Source organism: Dermacentor variabilis, chromosome 2 (genome assembly GCF_050947875.1).
Source record: "Dermacentor variabilis isolate Ectoservices chromosome 2, ASM5094787v1, whole genome shotgun sequence".
Lineage (NCBI taxonomy): Eukaryota > Metazoa > Arthropoda > Arachnida > Ixodida > Ixodidae > Dermacentor > Dermacentor variabilis.
This window is the reverse complement of record NC_134569.1, coordinates 43,140,092-43,157,555: the sequence shown is the minus strand read 5'-3', so window position 1 is coordinate 43,157,555 and position 17,464 is coordinate 43,140,092. Positions and strand designations below refer to the sequence as shown.

General features: G+C 47.4%; 1 long non-coding RNA gene across 1 annotated transcript in view; it reads right to left on the bottom strand.

Moving 5' to 3' along the window:
• Window positions 1-1,252: 1,252 nt before the first annotated feature.
• The window catches only part of LOC142570828 (uncharacterized), a 74,957-nt gene continuing 58,745 nt past the window's right edge, over window positions 1,253-17,464 (bottom strand). The window contains exons 2-3 of the long non-coding RNA XR_012825693.1: window positions 2,046-2,123; window positions 1,253-1,310 (exon numbers count right to left, since the gene is read on the bottom strand). This is a non-coding gene — a long non-coding RNA (uncharacterized LOC142570828). The remainder of the gene's footprint in view (window positions 1,311-2,045; window positions 2,124-17,464) is intronic.

Sequence of the window (17,464 nt, the reverse complement as noted above, 5' to 3'; positions counted from 1 at the left end):
CTCTTATCGGGAGCCTTTCTCCGCTCTTTTCGTCTCCAGCTGGAATACGCGGCGCGCTTCGCGTGTCACGCATTCTAAGCGGGGGTCCGACGCTCGAGACCGAGGGGTGCGCTCCCGTGTTGCGGCGCGTAACCCGATTTCGACGGAGCCAATATTGCGCGGCTGGATTAGGTCTAATTTGGGGAAGTTGTTTTCTTTCACCGGCACGCAGGAATAAATTACAGGAAAACGAAATTCCCGTTGTCTTCCGTTCCTAAATATGTGTACTTACTCGCCTTCGGGTTTCCAATAATGCCTCGAGGTTGCATCGGCGACGACCTTTATCGCCTTGTATCGCCTTTACACGGGTAGACTGCGATTAATAATGAAAGAACTGGTGACGAGCGGTAAACAATGACAATAGCTCTCAGAACTGGGAATTACACTTAGAGGTACGTTGAATTGAGTTAGTTGGTACAGATTCACTTCCATGTTACAACGCGGACACAAAACCACCCAAAGAAGACAGACGAAAAAAAAAGAAGTAAATAAAAACGACAGTACGAGCGCTGCCAGATGCACGCGATGTCAGTTGCTGTGGTCAGTGGTGCATAATGTTTTTGATATCCAGTTGCCCTGAACTGGTGTTCCTGCAATTCTTCAGCAGCGAGCAGGGGCTTCGCCTAATTAGTGCTGAGCCTTCAATGCGACAACAGCAAGAAAGAAGTGCGCATGAAAACCGTTTCTTTCTGCGTGGCGTCCGCTTTAAGAGACAAGTGCTAGCCCGCCCTCTTCCTCTCTTTGTGGTTTTTATATACGTTTACCTGTATAATAATAATAATAATAATAATAATAATAATAATAATAATAATAATAATAATAATAATAATAATAATAATAATAATAATAATAATAATAATAATAATAATAATGCCGACTATGACCATGACATGAAATTGTTTGCGTCGAGTGAACTTTCCCTTGTTCTTTATTTGCTTATATGGGGGGAAAAGGCACTCACTTAATTTTATCCTCTTATTATTTCCCGTATAGCTCTCTTTCTTTATACATCTACTATGCGCCTGCCGCCCTGATAACTGCCTTCCGCACGGTGAGAAAATTCTTGTCTTCCGCTATACGTCTTCATTTCCACCATAGAGGGACCACTCCCTCCTTTTCATCATCATCATCATCATAATAATAATAATAATAATCATCATCAACAACAACAACCTACAATCTTTAACGTGCTAATGGAAGACTTTCCTTACCACCGCTGGCGTCTACATGGTAGCGTGGCTGAACGTTGTCACGGCGACAAATTGTGACATCTGAAAGCCCAAACAATAGCATGACCTTGTAGGAACACTGGAGTTTGAGACTCAAGCAACGTATTCTTGTGAATATCGATCCGTGGCAGAGTGCTGTCGCGCGCGGTTGGAGCGCCAGCGTAACTGTAGCAGACCTAAACACCGAAAGCAGCACCGTTCCTCGAAATAGCTTAGAGTGCTGTGCACTGGTGCATTTTGTTGCCATATTATAACTTATACTTTCCTGTTCTCTTAATGCTGGATTATGATTTAACCTCCAGACACAAAGGTGAAATGACATGAAAGGTAAAATTGTCATCCACTCGAATGTCACACGAAGCTATAAAGGAAATACATATGTGTTTCTTAGAAAGAAAGAAATCCATGTGCATTTTTTTTTTTGTAGCTTGTAGCTCCGTGCTAAATTAGAGTGGATGACAATTTTACCTTTCATGACATTTCCTCCGCCTTACGGGTTTTCGCAGAACTGATTTGCCAAAGGTGGAATGAGTTGAAGCTTATAGGCTTTCGATAACGAACGTACTGAGGTAGGTCTGAGAACAAATTGACAGCTTCCATCAAAGTTGTAAATGTGTCAAGCTTAAAGACTTTTGAATTGTGCGACCGACTTCGAAAGTTGTAGCACGTTGCATCGCATTATTTTGTGGATATTTGCTCGCTTTTTTTTTATTCCTTCTATCACCTTTTATTCCATTTACTCCTTTCCGCAGCCCAGGGTGGGCAGAAGGTACTTACACTGGATAACCTCCCTGTCTGTCCCTCCCTTTTTTCTCCTCTCCTCTTCCATCGAAGCCTGATATGCAAGTATATGACCTGTAAAAGCATGAGATTTATGCAGCACAGGCTTAGCTTTATGAAAAGCATGTCAAATGAGTATATTCTAGCTTTGAGCACTGGTGTGAATGTGCATAACAAATCATATAACAAGTAATGTCCGCCTCTTCGAGTAGCCCAGCTTATAGTTAAGGACCAGAATTGCGCTACTGCCACAGGCGACTTTAAAAAGTCTGTATAGTGTAAAAAAAAGAAAAAGAAAAGAAAAACGACACCCAGTATATATAAGAGGATTACGGTCACTGTAGTGAAATGTGGGAGAGAAACGACAAGAGAAATACAGGGAATTATACAGAAACTAAGCCCAGCCTACTATCCTACACTAGATGAGAAGAGGAAAGGGTGTAGAAGTTATAGAAAAGTTTGATATGAAAATCAGGGTTGGAGAGAGAGAGAGATAGAGAGAGAGAGAGAGTTAAGAGAGGGTAGGCACGGAGATCAACCAGACGAGCGTCCGGTTTGCTACCCTACACTGTAGGAAGAGTAGGCGAACGCAGATGGCTATACGCGCCGCACGTGCAATTTGAAGAGAGCTCTTGGTAACATTTAAACCCTGCCGAAACACACGCGCCCTAATTGCCCTGTATGTCTGCTTTTCTTTTCCCGTAACCTAATCCGGGCGCAGTAGCCCCTCTTCGGACTCTTTGGGCTGGAGAGGCTCTTACACCATTCGCTACCTGGGCTTGCGTACCGACAAACGTCGACCAAGAGACGTGTCCCAATCGCTCGACTCATATATGCCAACGTCAAATGCTCGATCCCTGATTTAGCTGTGACTTGGAACACGGATGCTCAGAAGCCAGATGTAGATGAAAACTACACCCGTTGAATGACGGATAATGAGTTTCAAGAGGCATTGCTGCAGTTGCTGCATGATGCAGAGTGACAAGCATTTAGTTGATGTTCTTTTATTCCCCATATGTATGCCTTGCGGCAAATCTTCCCGAAATAGAGTTCTATAAATAAAGAAAATATCAAAATAGAAAGAAAGCAGCATGATTTAGATGTGGGTCAGTAGTGGCAAGCGTACCGTAAAAGGTTTCACAGGATTAGGTGCTACGGTAAAATAAAAGCGTTCTTGAGTTAAAAGTAGGAACACGGCAAAACCAACTAACGGCAGAGCGAAAACAGGTTACCGGGGAGATGCCTGCGAAGAGAAAGAAGAAGACAAAGAGCTCGTGGTTAGAATAATTTTGCTTATCTACGCCGTGGCGAAAGCAGCGGAACTGAAGTGTGGCTGGAAGAGAGCTATAAACAGTTTTCGCTATGCTGATGAACCCCCCCCCCCCCCCCGCTGGACCATATATTTGTGCGCCAGTGCCCAGTAGTTGCCTAAGTTCCGTTAAAAATTCCGGCAGTAGCTTGGGAAGAACCCCCTCCCACCCAAAAAAAAGAAAGTGTATTAAGGAAGCGTGGGAGAGAGAGAGTATAGACAATTATATTTTGCACAATCCCATTGGTCACTCAGCTCGGTTTACCTCGAGAGACACATCAGCCGTACAGCGGTGCCATACCGAGTATTATATACACCATGTCAATCGCACTGAGCTCAAGCAGAATCTGGCTAACTGCAGCCGTTATTGCAAGAGTAGGAATAATTAGCGACGTTTATACAATACTATGACACTGCACATTGATGTGTAATACTATGGGGCAGCGGTGTACGGGACCTGCTAGATTCTTGCATTACCCTGCACGTTTCCAAACCACGATCAGCCGATGCTACATTATAGTGTGACGCACGGTCACGTACTTTGCTCACAGGTCAGTTGGAAACACGTTTTTTTTTTTTTTTTACCGCACGTCTACCTTCAATTTGTGCACGCACGAAAATCAATGAAAATGTGCGAATTGTCTCCAGAGTTGCGCATTCTAAGCACGCGCACGTGCGGTACCTTAATTAATCGCAGCAATCTGTATAAGCCGCGTCGCACGGTAAGCGCAACGATATTACTCTCTGGCTCTCTCACCCCGGAATCAGCCCCGTCGTTGTACCGCACCGCGAGGGCTTTTTAGAGCGTGCTTTACAGATAGCCAGCGAAGCAAGAGATCTCAATCTTGCTGCCTAAGTAGTCACCGCAGTATGGATGCGTCCTCGGCGCTCCTGTAATCGGCTTCGATGCATCGGTGAGCCGCACGAGCACAACGCGATCGCGTTCGTGCGCTACGCGGTGCCGATCGGTATCTCCCCGCCTTCCGAAAAGCACGTGCATGTTTCACACACGCTCGGATGCGGGCTATAGAGCAGGCGGCACAAAGCGAATGCGGACGCCGCGTGTTTTGGGACACGGGTGCAGTTTTGTGGGCAGAGACAGAACGAGTCTCCGCCCTTGCACGAAGAGCGCGGCACGGAGTGTGCAACAGCGGACGACGCACACGCGAGCGCTCGCTGCATGTACCGCCGATTGACAGACCCTCCCACCCCCCCCCCCCCCCAACCCCCGTTTCCGCTTGTCTCCGTTTTCTCTCCCCATATTTCACGGCCGATCTGAGAAGCAGCGTCCCCCGCTGCGAAGACAAGGAGATCGCGGGCGCTTCTCGCCGGAGCAGCGATTCTTTTGCCGTCTGCTTTTTTTTCTTTTCCTCTGTGAGTTGCGGACGACAGGACAAGACGAACGCGGGAGCCAGTTCGAGAAGCGAGAGAACGCAGGCGTTGTACACTCGACCTTGGTCGGAATACAAGCGAGGAGGCTATAGCTCTGCGAAGCGTCTGTGTACCGAGTTTACGTTCGCACAGAAAAATCGAGATCGCGCATGCGCGAGCTTGCACTGCTCGAGGGATCCGCCAACTATTTGTCTGCTTTATTTCTCAGTCCACGCCGCATTTTTTGGACCGTGGCGGGGCGTTTAATCTAAATTACAGGCTGCAAACTCGCTCCTCATGTTTTTGCATTGCTGCTATAAACTTACTCCCATTCGCGCATCTGTGTGCTATGCGCACGTCTGAATTATCTCGCTCTCTGTTACTGTATCGTTTATCACGCACGTTTGAAGAGGTTGAACAAGCTTAATTTTGGCACAGCTATCGCTAACCTATAGGGAGTTTTCGCTGAGAATTCTCTCTCTCTCGCCGCCGTTTCATTTGTTTGGTACCAACTTTCAAATACTGTTGTTTCCTGAGCCAGCTTAACAGCGCAACACATTTTTGCGTTTATATGTGTTCTATTTTTGAAGTGTACAGCGGCGAGTGGTGGTTCCAGAGGTAAGTGAACACGTGGCGCTGCGGGGGAGGCCTTCACTCTGCATTAGTCTGGTTCGCAGAATGCGATACAAGCACAACCTCCCATCAGATTACACTACTGGTGCTAAGGAATCACTGAAACGACAAACACAAGGCAGCTATTACTTTCACTGCGTCTTTGTGATCGCGCTACATAATGCTCTGGGATCGTAGCAGCTAACCTGATGATTCGCAATGCCCTCTTGGCACATTAATCCGCTTTCTGATGCCTGCAGCAATCACTTACACAATCCTCTATATCAATAGGTAAGGCGCGTCGTATAATATAAACCGGGAGGAAATTGTCATCTTCAGCAAATTTCTGTAAATGGTCGGTGCATCGCTTCTTTGTGCCACGGCTTGCGTGTGACCACCAATGTCGCACCAATGGGCCGACGGATGGAGCAGCTAGCTCTCCGTGGTATAAAAAATTGAAGCAGTCCGACGCTCGTCCTACTCCTCTCACGCGAGGATGACGCGACCGAGTGCCGTGATCAGTGACTCCGCGCCTTCTCACCCCCAAATCTCCCAGGAAGACATTGTCTTTGATCGACTTCAACTGAAGGTTGAATCGCCTTCAACGTTTCTTCTTTCTTTTTTTTTTCAGAAGCCACTTTTTTTGACCAACCTGTCTGAAGCACTTTATCCCTCTCTGCAACTTCTGTAGAAGTTACAAACAGAGGGGAGTGGGATCAACGTTGGGCTGCTTAATCTTTTTTTACTGCATTATCTTCGGAAGTGGTCCTGCATTTTTTAGACTGCACAATCTTCGGGATTGGGTCATGCGTATAACGACGTGTTAATTAATTTTAAATAATTTCTGCGGTTTTACGTGCCAAAACTACGATACGATAATAAGAAGAATAGACGTTCGACAAAAACTGATCTAGCATACAGTAACAAATGTGAAGCGCTTGAAAAGGACGGAAAAGGAGGACGCAACACGAGCGCTCGTGTTGAGCGTCGCTGATGCAATAGTTACAGCATCGGGATTCTGTGGCAGAGGTCTTCTGTTCGAATCTAGCCGTCGGACAATCTTATATATACGGAAAGATAAATACATGGTGAAAAACAACTGGCCTCAGGTGCGATACGAACCCACGTCTTCGCATTACGCGTGCGATACTCTCACCAATTGAGCCACCGCCGGCGCTGTCTTCCCATACACTTTCTGAGGTATCTATGTCTGTCTAGAACTATTCCTGGAAGTGTTAGCCATATATACGCATATATACGAAGGGGTGGGGGCAAGAATAACCGGAATTTCTTGATAAAAAGCATGAATATTATCTTTTGTACTACGTTAATCACCCTCAAAGTACTCTCCAATAGTACTAATACACTTGTCCAAACGTTGATTCCGTTGTTGGAAGCACCTTGTAAATTCGACCTCTTTTATACCCGCTAGCGCAGTCGTGACATTGCGTTTGACTTCATGGACATCGGCAAAACGCTTGCCTTTCAAGTCCATTTTCAACCGACCGAACAGCAAGAAGTTCGCAAGAGCCATATCTGACGAACGCAGACGATCGAAAGTATTCGTCGTATATCCGGAGCCTAGGGCGACTCCAGAAGCACATATTGACCCATGTTTTTTAGACCACACTATCTTCGGTATCGGCCCACGAGAAAGCCTAGAAACATGTCCAATACGGAAGCATAGTGGCAACTTGCTAAGAAATTGTCTTTAAAAAGAAGCTCTTTTGCTGAATACTTGCTACAACGTTACTACGCATAAGATTGTGTTTTGAATGAAAATGACCATGTGAGGCGAATATACGATTGCGCGAGGATGCGCAAGCTGAGAGAATATAAGGCCTATCTGTAATACGAAGGGCCCGTCGGGGAAGCTGCGCTCAAAGCATTCACTATATAGTGCTTACATAATTTTTTTTCTTTTTCCTTTTTTTTTTCCTTCCTCGGAACCTTCGTCACTCACGGAGCGCAGAACGAAAGCTCATAAATAATACAAAGATGACACGATCGAGCGTCTGGGGGAAAATGAAAAATGAAAAAAAAAAAAGAAAATGAAGGAGAAGGAGAGACGAGTAAGAGGAGGGGGGCGACTCCAACCGGAACTCGGCGTGCAGACGCGCAGTGCTGCCGCCTTCGGCCCTCCTCGAGTTCGCATACACTCTCCTGTCTCGAAGCGGACATTCCGAACGGTACGCCACGCCGAAGGCGTGCAACCACCAGGTGAGTTAGACCCGCTCGTATATACCGCATGTTCTCCAATGTAACCAGCCCAGATTCATTTTGGCTGGCTTGGTGGCTAGCATACTTTAATACAAAAGGAAGTCTGCAGGCAGGCAGAACGAGAGAGTAAGACTAGATAGATAGATAGATAGATAGATAGATAGATAGATAGATAGATAGATAGATAGATAGATAGATAGATAGATAGATAGATAGATAGATAGATAGATAGATAGATAGATAGATAGATAGATAGATAGATAGATAGATAGATAGATAGATAGATAGATAGATAGATAGATAGATAGATAGATAGATAGATAGATAGATAGATAGATAGATAGATAGATAGATAGATAGATAGATAGATAGATAGATAGATAGACTTGTGCGTGCGTGCGTGAACACTGTGCATGTAATAATCATCACACATCATATGGAGTAGCATGATAGGCGATCGGCCAAGCTAACATCTCTAACTTATCAATACAGTTTGTATCTTTCTCTCTTTATCTATCCCGATCAAAGCGCAGATAATGTTCCATTCCTGTTGCGCGGACGGAAAAAAGGCTGTAATAAAGAAGGCTAGTACTCGAAACGTAATCGCCGGCTCTTTTCTTTAGCGTTGACTGTCGGCGTTCCAGCCGAAACGTGGTCGCCCCGTTGCCCTTTGAAACGCGCTGCGTACAGAAATGTTCATTGGAACAGAAGGGATGTTTTATTGCAAGATACAAAATGCGGCCAGTGGCGTAGCTCAAGCCGCATCTGCAATGACACAGGGTTAAGCATGCAGCATTTCCAGCCATAGAGTTTCTCACTACATTACCTAGAGGGAAATCTGGCGCTGCTGCGCTGTGGTATGCATGGGAAGCCGGTATATTGTGGATTCGGATTGGCATCGTTCTCGTAGAGACAGGACACCTTGAAGGCGCGCTTGGCAAGTACCGTTCTGTCTGTCACAATGATTCATTTTCTACTGTTTTAGCTGTTTTAAAAGCTGTTTTAGCTTTATTATTACGCGAAAACATGTTTTGTTTAACTATGAGAACTTGTTATTGTGTGTACGACTACATGTTACGTAAAAAGTATCAGCGGGCCGCTAAAGTTGGAAGACAGACGACAAGGTTCGCGCTCGCCTTGAAACAGTTGGTCCTCTGTTCTTGGTTTCCTTCGCTTGGTCATGCATCGTGGGTGAGTAAAGATGTAATATGCGTGAATGGAAACATTTTATGAAGATTTTACTTTGAGAACGCGTTATTTATGTAGCCATATCCACGTTTTAGACGAAGCCTCTTACAACACCAGCCAACACGAGCCTCGCAGACACATATACCGCCATTCCCATGACGGCACAGTGCCCCCTTAAGAAACTCGCATAGACGGTGGCGCCAGATTACCCTCTAGGTGTTATAGTGAGAAACTCTATGTTTCCAGCAATTGACAATTTGACCATAAAGGGAGTATCGTTATGTGGAGCAGTGACTTACTTAGCCGTTCAAAATTTTTGTCACTTTAACAGTTACTTTAAATGTTTCTGTGTTGAGTGTGTCTGTCAGAAAATATTTTTCCTGAATTTCCGCCCATTAATTTTGCTTGTATTGTTTAACTTGGTTATCTGCCACGAATCTAAATCATTTCACCTTCCCACTGCTTTGATCAGCAAACGAAGAACAACAAAAAGAAAAGAAGAAGAAGAAGAAGGGGCATTTGTAATCGCGTAAACATGGTTCTTGTTTATACGGGTGCCCCTTCTGAGGCGCGAGAAGGAGCTGTCGAGCAGTTACTTTTTCCTCTTTCCTTTTCTTTTCCCCTGGCCGATGATGCACTCTTCCAAGGAATAGGGGCAGCCTCATTCGTCAGCGAATGTCGAAACGCGAGCGCAGCGATATGTTTCTCGTTCGCCAGCAAGATCCGTCGCTCGGCTTGCAATGCTCTAGACATTACGAGTTGGAAAAGTTTACTGTTACTTTTTGTCTGGATTTTTGTTTCCTCCTTTGAGCGATCCGGCATTCTTTTTGGTTCATTCTTTTCTTTACTTCTTTCCCCCTTTTTTTATGAAGGGGAAAGAGAGCACGTCGGCCGCGATAAGCTTCTTTGTATCGCGTTTTCTGAATTTGAGCTTTTTTTTTTTTTACTTTGCCTGTAAGCTTACGACCCCACGCAGGGCAAAAGCTCATAGCACATGCCTCTTCGAATAGGAGCGCATCGGCACCGCAGTCGATGGGCTCTAAGATAAGGCATCTTGAGAGGAATTGTGGTCATTACTCACCGGTCGCTCGCGTGTCCTCTCCCGTTCCGCTCTCTATACCATTTCGGCGCATCGGCTACCTGTTGCGGATTAGCATATTTAATTCCAAGAGCGGCACGTTCACGCGTAGACAAAAAAACATCAATGTGCTTTTGCCTACGAACACGAACACGTTTGTAGAGAACATAAAAAAGTGCTTAGTGTTTGAAAAGTGGTCCGGGCGACGGAGTTGCAGCCAGCTAATTTGCAAATAAAGATAGGGAAAAAATAATAGCAGAAAAAAAAAGGATCGGTGAAGTTTGGCATCTCGCGGCGGCGCCCGTGTTGCGATATAGGCACCTAATGGAGCACTCCATGCAGATTAATTTTATCTGGCTCTGCCTTTCTTCTCTTTCAGTGCGAGGGATAAAAGTCGAGAGCATATAGGGGGCAAAGAATGGCGAAAGTATTAACCAGGAACGTGTCTGGTTGGCTATAGGATAATAAAGGCACGAGACAAAAAGGAGAAGAAAAGACGTGCATGCAATTCCCGCAACAATTCTAGTATTCGAGTGGCTGCAGGCGGTAGCGCGGATGGTTATCGAAACGAGAAGTCTTTGGAACTTCCGTCAGGTTCACAAAGACTTTTTGGTACATATAGCAACATGGTTCTTAAAGATAATAATAATCATAAATGAAAAAAAAAAGGTCAGTGATAAATCATGATGCCTAACGGGACCAGTTACCGGCAAAGATATTCGCAGACTCATTTTGTGACAGAGGGTGAGAGCGGTAGCTCGCTTTCGTACCTCGTGATTTTCCGCCTCTCCGAGAGCCACACATTGGAGTTTTGGCGCCTCCACCGACGTGAAAAGATGGAGGCCTTGGCCGAAATCAGCCATCTAGACCAAGTCCGACGCTATATCTATATGCGCGCAGATTAGCAGCTATCTCGCTGCCACTCGGTCTTGTTGCGTCGCTGTTCGTGAGCTGCGCGGTACAATTGGTATGCAAACAATTGAGCAATACAAAGTGGTCATGTTGTACAGCTTGCAAAGCTATGTAAATCATGCCGATCGCCTGACGACCAGGCCCGTAGATCGAGTTTTATTCTTAGCCGACTACGCATACGTTGAACTACCTCTGGTTAACCTCCCTGCCTTCCTCTGTATTCTCTCTCTCTCTCTTGTCTTTGAACATTTACCATGCAGTACTCGGTCACAGATTAGAACTCACAAATGCGTCACACCTTACAGCGGAACATGTGCCCACTACTCTATGGCTCATCTGAGAGAGAGAGAGAGAGAGAGAGAGAGAGAGAGAGAGAGAGAGAGAGAGAGAGAGAGAGAGAGAGAGAGAGAGAGAGAGAGATGCAGAAAGGTTAACATGCTGTCCCACGCATGCTGCTTACGTGTGCAGGTGAAACGCGCCTTGCAACAATTCGCTGCAGTGCGGCGAAATTTCCTATACGACGGGAGCACTAGCGATGCGCTAAACCCCAGTGCTCCGATGTTCCTGCCAGCCGTCGACATTGTGGAATTCTCGCTCACGACTCTGCACAGATCAGTGGGCGGAGTTTCGGTTCTCACTGCTTCTCTGCTCTCCCTTGTCAGTCGGAAGGAAAAGGGGAGGCATGCGGCTTCTCAGGGCCCGCGCGTCTTCCCACGGGGGCCTCGGTCACCGAAACGAACCGCTTGCGCGACGTGTGTTTCTGAGAAATGACCCTCGTTGCCGGCGACGCTGTAACGATGGGAGGGGATAGACAGAAAACGAGCGCGAGAGAAGCGCGCGCACACACGCACGCTTAAACGGAACCGCCAAAGACAGTGCCGATAAGCAGCGACAAACACAGCAGCGGGAGCGGCAACAACAACAGCTTGAGCATCGCGCGCGCCGCGTTTTGCGGCGGTCTCAAAAGCGGCGACCCCGACCCGAGAAACGAGGCCGGGGCGATCACAAACACGACCCGCGCCGGGTGAGATCTGCTAGAGGGACAAGATAAAATGTAGAGGAGAAGGGGAAAGGAGGAGACGGAGAGAGAAAAAGAGAAAGAGGCGGCAGGAGCAACGAGCGTGGAAATGAAAGTAAACGCTCGGTACTGCGGTGGAAGAGGAGCGCGGTATCTCTCGAGAAGTTGTAAAATAGAAAACAGAAGAAGCCCAACGATGGGGGACGGGGAATTTCTTGTCAGTCGGCGGCGGCTGTGTCTCCCTAGTACGTTAGTGGGGCGAATAGACGAGGCGCGAGTCATTCGTTCCCAGCTTCCACATCCCTCTCCCCGTGCTTTGCCTCCACCCTCACACCTGCCCCTCCTCCGCCGCCTCTTCAAACCTCCGCGACCCGTAGCTACCACCGCGAGTCTTTCTTTCCGGCAACGCTTCGCAGGTGTGCGGTGGTGCGGTCCCCAACCACCACCGATGCCCGCGGTGTGACGACGCCGCAGCTACGGCAAGCGGGCCGCCGTCTCTCTGGGTTAGCATGTGCGCCATCCATTTTCTTTGCTTCGTTTTCTGTATTTCCTTGCGCGCCCGCGCACACACACACGCACACGCACGCACGCACACAATGCGCGCGGACGCGCATGCGATGCTGGTTATATTTTATCGCCGGTCGGCGCGGTTGACCCGCGACCTCCGGCATCCTCCGTCTTGAGCTGCTCCCCGCTCCTCTTTCCTCTGCATAGACCCTCCGACACCCCGCTCCCCTCCTTCCCCCGTTTATGTAGTTCGTGTGACAGCGTTGGGAAGAGTGGTCTGTCTATCTTCCTATACCTTCGTTTTATTTTCCTCTCTCGAACTGAAGTCCCGCCCGCCCGCGGCGACGGCGGCGGCGGCGGCGGCAGGAGCCGCGGCCCCGCAAGCACACAGGAGAGGTTTCGGGTCCCGGTGCAGAATGACGTGTGCGTGCGCGTTCGTGCGCGCTGCCCGCGGCGGGAGTGCGCGATGTTGTCGCGGCGGTTGCTGGGCTTCGGCGGTGCTCAGGAACGCACGCACGCACCGTACGCACCGGTATACCGCCGCCGACCGCGAGGGAAGGTTGTTGTAGCTGGGTGCCCGAACGCGCGCCGCGCGCGCTTTGGGGGCCGATCGACATTCTTTTGTGCAACTCGCCAGCCGCGGTCGTGGCCTTTGTTGCGGCGAGCGGTGTACGACGGGCTACGGGGGAGCTGCATGCTGCGTGCGACTGTCCGGCGGTCGTATTAGCCCCCCTCTCGCCTCCTCGCGTGCTCTGATTTACACGTCTGGGATGCGTGGTCGTCTCTGCTCTGCGGCGCTGCTGTAGGAAAATGGGAAAAAAGAGGAATGCGACCTCGCGCTCCCTCCCTCGCTTGAACCCGTAATTGAACGGCGAGAGACTCAGCGGGAGCGGGCAATATTGCTATCGGTTTAAGGGAGAAAAACGTTCCTCTTCAAACCGGTGGAAATGGGAGATGGCTTGGGCGGTTGGAGCTGAAAGCGTTCAAACGCCGTTTCGTAGTCTATCTCACCGCCCGTCAGTCGGTACTCCTCAAGCTTGAGGCGGCCAGGAGTTAGGTGAAAAGCGAGCTCCTGTCGCTAGAATGAGCGTTTGCGATAATGCTAGCCTGTGACTTTACAGTCGCTTACTGTATCCCAGTACACGCTGGAAGAATACTTATTTAAGACATCACAACTATGCGTGAAAACCACTTTCCACGTGTAGAATTTGTGTAGAAGTCGTGCAGAAAGAAAAAAAAAAAGGGTGTGGGGGGGGGGGTCGCATATGATTGTTTCATTCCAGGATCAAAGCCTAGGTGTGCGCAGATGTTATATGCGGTAAGATATGTTCCATATTTGGGAAAAATATAGTGCGGAAGTTCGATTTTATGTCTTTGGCTTTGATGTTGCCTCATGTTTTGTGTGGTATCGCTAAACTGTGTAGAATCTCACTTTCTTTCTTTCTTTCTTTCTTTCTTTCTTTCTTTCTTTCTTTCTTTCTTTCTTTCTTTCTTTCTTTCTTTCTTTCTTTTCTTGCTGATGTATACGCCAGAAGATCGCTCCCTTACGTTCCTCATTGCGCCTATGCCGAATGTGCGTTGTTCTTGTTGTGTGGGTTCTTCTTTCTTAAATATTATTACGAATTAATATCCGAGTGTGGTGGCGAACTTCTTAGTAGCTCTGATTCCCTTCACTTTACGTCATTCGCTGCACTCATGCAACACCTGAACGTTGTGGAAAATCCGGCACCTTATTTGTTGTCAACATTTAAACACCATAATGAAGAAAAAGATCGAACTATCAATCCTGGCACGAAAGCTTCTGCACGAATACACAGGTACATACAGGACAGACAGAGATAGAGAAAGAGAAAAAGAGAAATCCAGGAGAGAAAAGGAAGCGATGTCAACCAGGTGAGCGTCCGGTTTGCTAGCATACTACAAAGCGTACGCAGAGAAATGGTGGAGGCAAAAAAGACGTGTCTGGAGACAAACAAGTCGTTGTACTGCACGGAGTAAGAAATCACTAAGCTAAGCTTGGAATCCAACTCAAGCTGGCGACTGTTCAACAAATTATACCTAGAATTAGAAACATATGCATTTTCAATAAAGTTTCTGTGGAAACTCGCCTGCACGAGTCCCCAGCAACGTCGATCTTACGTCGCGGAATAGCAGCAAGAATTGCTGGCTAGCCGTCACTGCCTGTATCAACATCACGTGATGTTCCGGCATCTCTGGACTCTCCCATGAATCTCATATTTTCTATGGAGGAGCTAGAAGCTGCGGTGGTGACTTGTGGGGGAGTCATAATTGCCTGCGCCCGACGGAGTCACATACAACTCACTTGGAAAGCTTGGTCAAAAAGCCCGCGGTGTACTCTTGGAGAGATACAACAAATCCTGGCCCGCAAGATTGATTCCTGGTGAGTGGAAGGTCATGCGCCTATAGTATACCTTCGCTTAAGAGTTCTAAATCTCCATTAGAATTGGCATCGTACCGTCCCATCATTCTTCCCAGTTCCGTTGTGAAACTATATAATGGAAAGGATGGTGCTTACGCGCCTTGAGAGAGAGAGATAGTGTTTTTTAACGGCAGGAAGGTGGAGAGGTCGGCCTCAGTGAAGTATTTCTAGGCTGCTAATCTACGCTGGGGAAGGGGTTTGAGGAAATAACAGAGATAGGATATAAAGAGGAATGAGGTTGGTCGTATGGTGAACGCGATGATGAGATCTGCCCAGCATATACTGTTTCTGTGCAACGCCTACGTAAAAACTTCTCAGCATAGCACAGTCATCTTCGCGGGAAGAGGTATAGGGGTTACTGCAGTGCAACTAGGAGACTGTCTATAGCTCGCGTAATTTTTGCCGCTGTTAGCACCACTGGCGTACTTAAACCAGGCAGTAGCAGTTACAGGGCATCGATTACTTGTCGCAGCATGGCTTTAATGATATAATGGTACTTAGAACGTAACGAGGTATATCCGCATGCAATGTCGGACTTCCGGCGCTGTTGGTCATACATCGGTAAGGTGCATTATTTAATAACATTTCTGCAACATCAGAAGAGCATGAAACGATTAAAGGTGACGAAGTTTCTTGATTTCAAATGCGCGTATGATAATGTAGCACATGTCGAGCAATTCTCGATGCTGTGACTGATGTGGGCATGGGCGGCCGTGCATTGCGCTGGCTTCATAGCTGTTTCGAGGATAGATACTTCTTGCTTACCGAGGACGGAATGACATCTCGCCATCAAACCAGCAAAGGTGTGCCGCAAGGCGGAGTGTTAAGCACGATGCTCTTCAACATAGCATTGTTAGGCCTTCTTCGATCATTGTCAAGGGCGATCCAGGTATCCATCTATGCAGATGATAGCTGCATCCGGGGTCCAGCGTGACACGTCCGCAGATACCAGCGACATTGCAGAAAGCGGTCACACAAACGTCGTCTTACCTACATATGAAAGGCCTAGAACTATTCTCAGAAAAGTGCCGATTAGTCGCATTTACACGCGAAACAATCATTCTATATATATATATATATATATATATATATATATATATATATATATATATATATATACACGCCTAAATGGACAATTAATTGCTCACGAAACAAAGCGCCGTTTCTTTGGAGTTATCGTGCATCGACGGTACTTTGTCCTGGACGCCAAATATTTCATATATGAAGAAGAGGTTGTCTGCAACAGCCATGTATTCAAATTTGACGGCGGAAAGCCGTGGGACATATCTGTGCAATCTATGCTACAGCTATACCATGTATTATCTATGGGCTTCTTAAGAAACAGCATTCCCATGCTGGTAGCGCCAGTAAAAAACGAACCTTCGCACACTCCAGAGTATACAAGCTCAAGTTCTACGGACCTGCCTCGGCCTCCCTGACTGTACAACCACAGCAGCCAAAATCGCCATGGCGCGTGACCTCCCTATAGCAACGTACATTGCAGACGACACTCTAAGAGTGTACATTCGACATGTCGCAAGAATGCCCTTTCAACAGCTTGCTTGCCTGCCATCAACTAGGCCGCATACTTGTTTCAGCCGTCTTTCTGCCTACTAACGGAGCATCGCTACCATCGAATTACGTCCCAGCCGCATGGCCTTCGTTCACAGTGCATTCATCCAGAGTATGCCTCACCGTTACAGGCATCAAGGAGAAGGCACAAATGCCGTCAGAAGCATTGAAGCAGACAGTGTTATTACTGCTACATTTACACCGATGGGTTGGTCATGCACTGTGGTTCAGCAGCTGCAGTATTTGTCCCAGCAAAATCTACAGTGATGAAGTTCAGGACATCGCACTTGACATCAAGGACAGCTGTCCAACTTGCAGCTGTGCGTGCAGCAATTCAATTGATCAATATCAGGAAAAGCCCCAGAATGATGGTTCATTTTCTGCAATTCCAAGGCCTCGTCTCTGACTTTGCTCTCTGCATTATGTCCCGGACACCACCAACAACTTGTCGCGGACACACGAGAAATTTACCATCGGGAAGCTGAGAAAGGACATAAAGTCGTATTTCAGTGGTTGCCAAGTCGTTGTTGTATCCTTGTAAACGAGCAACCAGCCGCGAAAAAAAAAGTGAAATATTAATGCGTGGACTTAAGGAGATACCTGAGCGACCGCAGCCGCTGGATCTTCACATGACAGTGGCGATTGAGTCGCTATCCCGATGTCAAGAATAGACGCAGCAGGAAAGCATCATGCGCTTGCTCGCCAGCTTGCGTTGGCCCAATGGAATTCGGCCGACTTTAAAGACCAGCACCTTCATTCGCTGCATCCTCATCTCAAGCTCCGCCTTCCACATGGCTTATACCACGACGGGAGGTAACTCTAATTTGTTGACCATGGCTTGGAATAGCTTTTACTAATGCGTACTCCTACCTCATCCGAATGGCCACAAGTCCAGAATGTGAAGTTCGTGGATGGAAAGATATGTTAGCGCGCCTTCTGTGTCACTGCAGTAGTCGTTTCAATGCACGAAGTACTCAGCACCACGCTCGACAAGATTGACGACAGTCCTCTTACGGAAGCCAGAATTCTTGGCCCCTGCGTGGTCCTAGACGACGTCGGCCCGAACTGCTTTAAAACCGTTAGTGCGTGTTTTTTAAAGGAAACGTGACTGATCGAAAAAGTGTGGAATGTGCGAACTGATGCGTTCCTTATTTAAGCTTTCGTTTTCTTATCTTTTCTGCCCTTACTC